Source organism: Gossypium arboreum, chromosome 11 (assembly GCF_025698485.1).
Source record: "Gossypium arboreum isolate Shixiya-1 chromosome 11, ASM2569848v2, whole genome shotgun sequence".
NCBI lineage: Eukaryota > Viridiplantae > Streptophyta > Magnoliopsida > Malvales > Malvaceae > Gossypium > Gossypium arboreum.
This window is the reverse complement of record NC_069080.1, coordinates 51,638,543-51,642,974: the sequence shown is the minus strand read 5'-3', so window position 1 is coordinate 51,642,974 and position 4,432 is coordinate 51,638,543. Positions and strand designations below refer to the sequence as shown.

The 4,432-nt window shown below is 42.8% G+C and overlaps 1 non-coding gene across 1 annotated transcript; it reads right to left on the bottom strand.

Annotated features, from left to right (window-relative positions):
• Nucleotides 1-253: 253 nt before the first annotated feature.
• On the bottom strand, nt 254-360 carry LOC128284827 (small nucleolar RNA R71). The gene has a single exon (XR_008275249.1). It is a non-coding gene; the product is annotated as a small nucleolar RNA R71 (small nucleolar RNA).
• Nucleotides 361-4,432: the final 4,072 nt, after the last annotated feature.

The following is a 4,432-nucleotide window of genomic DNA, read 5'->3' as shown; positions in this document are numbered from 1 at the left end:
ATAGCAATTTGTTCAGTTTGATGGTTTGCAGGATGAGGATCCAAACAATCACTTGGCAAATTTTCTAGAGTTTTGCGACACATTTAAAATCAATGGTGTTTCTGATGATGTCATTCACCTTCGGTTGTTTTCCTTTTCATTGAGGAACAAAGCTAAACAGTGGTTGAACTCGTTATCACGAGGGTCAATCACTACTTAGGAACAAATGACCGAGAAGTTTTTACTCAAATATTTTTCGCCGGCTAAAATGGCTAAATTAAGGAATGATATCTTTTCTTTTGTGCAGATGAATTTAGAAACACTATATGATGCATTGGAGAGATACAAGGACTTGTTGAGAAGGTGCCCTCACCATGGGTTACCACTCTGGCTACAGGTCCAAACTTTTCAGAATGGGCTGAATCCTTCGACTAGACGAATGGTTGACACAGCCGCTGGTGGGACTATCAATAATAAGACACCTGAGGATGCTTATGAAATTATAGAAGAGATGTCATTGAATAATTATCAGTGGCAAGTCATGAGGACAAAGGCAACGAAAGTAGCTGGCGTTTTTAACGTTGATTTGGTCACCAAGCTCTCTAATCAAGTAGAACTTTTGATTACAAAAATTGACGGTTTTCTTGGTTCTTCACAGGTTCACCCAGTAATGCAATGCAATGCAAGTGAAAGAGGAACAAGCAATTCAGAATACCCACCTTATGAGCAATTAAATTATATGGGTAATAATCCTTGACCTCAAAATAATCCCTATAGCAATACTTACAATGCAGGATGGAGGAACCACCCAAATTTCTCATGGGGAGGCCAAGGGAATCAGAGACCACCACCACCTTACCAACAAGACAAAAAGCCAAACCTTGAGGAGATGCTAACAAAATTCATCTCGGTGTCAGAAACTCGTTTTCAGAATACTGAGACAGCATTTAAGAATCAACAAGCATCGATCCAAGGGCTCGAAACTCAGATAGGCCAGCTCACTAAATTGATATCTGAACGACCACAAGGTAGCCTACAGAGTAACACTGAATCTAACCCAAAAGAGCAGCTCAATGTGATTACCGTTCAAGATGAGAAAGGGTTAGTTTCACCTGAACCAGAACCGAGGCAAGAAACTGTGGTAAATAAAGGTAAAGGTGAGATGGACCACAATGACCAAAAATAGGTAAGTAAAGAGTACAAACCACATGTACCATAGCCCAATGCGACAAGGAAAGACCAGTCAGACGAACAATTCGGTAAATTCCTTAAACTATTAAAGAAATTACATATTAACTTACTATTTATTGAAGCACTTTCACAGACGCTAATCGCAGTCAAATTTTTAAAGGAGCTTTTAGAAAATAAGCGGAAGTTAGACGAGGCGTCGCATGTGGAGATGAATACAGTTTGCTCAGCCATTCTACAGAATAAGATGGCCAACAAATTGAAAGATCCAGGGAGTTTTACGATTCCTTGTTTAATTGGTAGCTTAGATGTTAATAATGCATTGGCTAATTTAGGGGCCAGTATCAATGTCATGCCTTACAAAATGTTTAAGCAACTAGGTCTTAGGAAACCCAAACAAACTAGGATGAACATTCAATTAGCAGATAAAACAATCAGATTTCCTAGGGGTATTATTGAAGATGTACTCGTTAAAATTGAAAATTTATATTCCCAATTGATTTCATTGTTCTACACATAGAGGAGGATAGTAACGTGCCTTTAATTTTAGGGAGGCCGTTTTTAGCAACTGCTAGAACGATAATTGATGTTGGTACAGGTGAACTCACACTTCGTGTGGGTGATGAAACAATCACTCTTCAAGATCGTAATTTGAGTAAAACCTCAAAAATCAAAGGTGATTACATTAATCATACTACTAGTACTGATCATGTGGTGAAACCCTCTGTGCAGAAAACAGGTTCGAAGAGCACACATGAGCCTTGTTCAAGTAACAACATAGAACCCATCTATGAAGAACAAAGGCTACAAATCGAGGAACTAGATGAATGGCGAACACATAAACCAAGGCCACACGATAAACCAAAACCATGCCATGACGAGCTCAATATTTCACCAAATCAACTTAAGGTTGGAGATAAAGTACTACTAGATACAACATACCCTCATATTGCCACTCCTGAACCTAACGGAGCAATCCTTCTTACGGTACTCAGTATTTTTCCATCCGGTACAGTCAAGGTAATTCATCCCAAATTTGGCACTTTTAAGGTAAATAGTACCCATCTAAAACCTTATTTTGACGAAATTGATAGCAGGAACGAGGAGTGTAAACTCTTCGCGCCACCATGACCATGCAAAAGGGAGGTAAGTCGAGCTTAGACTCTAAATAAGTGCTTCTCGAGAGGCAACCCGAGCACTAATAGTGTTAACTTCTTTAATTTTTAGTTTTTAACATTTAATCACTAACTGAGTACTTGGCCACAGGTTTCTAATCCACACGGCCAGGCACACAGGCGTGCCTTAGGCCCTGCTCACACTACGGGCGTAGACAAGGCCGTGCGATAAATAGGGCAAACTTTTTCCCCAACACGAGATGCGGTAAGTTGCTACAGCCGTGTAATATGGCCGTAGGCGAGTCTGTCAAAACAACAAGGGCGTGTGACACGCCCGTGCCCACCACCTGTGCTCAAGACTGATAAAACAATACGGGCGTATGCCTATACACACGGGCGTGGGAGAAGTGAATGAAATAGAACACGACCGTACGACACGGCTGTATGCATCGAAACACCCAAAGAACACGGGCGTGGGACAAATTTCAGACGCACCCAAATTTGAAATCGCCAAACACACGGGCTAAAATAAGGGTACACGGGCATGTCCCACAGCCATGTGCCCCAAAATCTATATAAACATCTCACTAGTCATCATCCCCCTTCCCCAAAATCCTTAACCCTAGCTGTTGCACCTCCTCACATGCTCTCACTCCACACCCATGGCCGACCGACAGCTCTCCTCAGACGACTAACTCCTCCCTCCACCAACCTATTGCGTTTGTTCATGCTTTTCTCTTTATTATCTTCATTCTTTTTTTCCAAATTTATGATCTATTCCTGTTTTATTTAACTATTATCTTCATAGTTCTAATGATAGTTCTTTGCCATTTTTTATGAAACCTCCATTCATTATCATTCTCATATGCATGCATCCACTAGTTATTCCCCTTAGCATCATTCTCGTATTTATATTCATAATAATGATTTGATATATATATTAGGACTTGGTTGTTTTTCAGTAGATTTTACCTTTAGTCAGAAAAATCCCATGAAATATTAGTATTTAGTTTTAACATACTTGCATGTTTTTCCATTCGTGCAGTTTATTCCTATAACTTCATGTGTTCATTGCAGATACTTTGTCAAATTCATGCGGTAAGAAAACCGCTGTACCCTTCTCGAAGAAGAGGAAATGAGCAATGTCATCCTCGGGTCCTACCGCTGAAATCAGGCACCCATTCCACCAATTCCCACTGGGACCATAGGAGGAACTTTTTCAAGTACTACGGGACCGACCCCTAGGTGCGGGACGCTATATTGACTGGGCTGCACTTGAACAAATCCAACTGGCTGACGCAGTCTGAGTCCTCCTGATGACTGACTCGTAGGGGATGTTCTTTGAGATCGTCGAGCCGACGTACCTTGAGCTCACACTCAAACTATGTTCGACCTTCCACCTCCAAGTAGTTATGACAGATTTCGATGATCCAGGAATTGTCCAGTTTTGTCTCTGTGGTTTAGTCCACCAGTTGAGCGTACCTGAGCTTGGCGTTGCTTTGGGGCTCTATACGGAGGAGTTCATGGACGACGATGATTTTGACACACTCCATCTCTATAGCCACTTGTCTTCCTCTAACTGTTGGAGGCCCTCGTTCCTGCTTCAGTGACCTACGACCCTAGTCGGTCCAAGGCATCGGCCCTCACCCCATCCCTAAGGTACTTACACACCATCTTGGCCCACACTCTGACAGGGCGAGGCAAGAGCATCTGCGTCGTCAAAACTCACGACACCTACTTTTTATGGAGTATAGTGAACGGACACGCCTTCGACCTTGCCTACTTCTTTTCCCTCACCATTCGTCATCAAACGGAGCGGAAAAGGAGAGGAGTCATCTCCATTGGCCCCTGTGTGTCTAGACTGGCACGGTACTTCGGGATCCTCAAAAAAGCAGCACAATCATCCTCCCTCACCTTCATTGGCCAGATGTCCCCATAGGACATCTCGAGCATGCTTAATATGAGGATGATCGAGTGACAACGTGGAGTTGACCCTCCCCAATACCGCTTGGTCCAGTCCGCCGAGGAGGAGGACCCAGAGGACATTACTGATGATGTCCCTCCACAACACGAGGACCCACCATCTCAGCCACTACCCATCCATCATCCAGTTTATGCGGCCGCTTCATACTCTGACATCTCTGAGCGCC